The sequence below is a fragment of the Seriola lalandi genome, unplaced genomic scaffold (genome assembly GCF_002814215.2).
Source record: "Seriola lalandi dorsalis isolate HSWRI2012SDOR001 ecotype SW California unplaced genomic scaffold, Sedor1 jcf7180001970360, whole genome shotgun sequence".
NCBI lineage: Eukaryota > Metazoa > Chordata > Actinopteri > Carangiformes > Carangidae > Seriola > Seriola lalandi.
In genome coordinates this window covers 1-462 of record NW_019441028.1, presented here as the reverse complement: position 1 = coordinate 462, position 462 = coordinate 1, and the positions used below count along the sequence as shown (strand labels likewise).

General features: G+C 36.8%; 1 non-coding gene across 1 annotated transcript; it reads left to right on the top strand.

The window, feature by feature from the left end:
- The first annotated feature begins 17 nt into the window (after window positions 1-17).
- On the top strand, window positions 18-224 carry LOC111650859 (small nucleolar RNA U3). Its single transcript, XR_002760459.1, has one exon. It is a non-coding gene; the product is annotated as a small nucleolar RNA U3 (small nucleolar RNA).
- Window positions 225-462: the final 238 nt, after the last annotated feature.

The window sequence follows — 462 nt, the reverse complement described above, 5'->3', positions numbered from 1 at the left end:
AACATCCAGAACAAACCAAGACTATACTTTCAGGGATCATTTCTTTAGTCCTTGACTTGAGAAATGTGTTTCTAAAGAGTTTGGTCTCGCTGCCCACGATGAAGAGTGAAGATGTTTCCTTCAGAGCAGGAAACTGGTGGGAAGACTTTGTTTCTTCTCCACTGTTGAAGACTGTTCAGTGTTTCTGAAGGAGACACTGATGGAGGAAACATGATCTGAGTGGAGCAGGTGCAGTTGATTTAAAGAAATTAAATCTGTAAAGCTTTCTCTCACTCTGTAGCTGTTATTTGCTTTGTTTTTAAGTGTTTCAACATCTTAACCCACAATGAAACAGCCCAAATGACTCACTGATATTATTTCAAAATGATAATAAAGTTGAACTTGAAAACTGTCAGTAGATTTAAACTTTTCCAACACTTAGTGGAAAATACAGTTTTTATTCTCTGATATCTTCAGATCCAC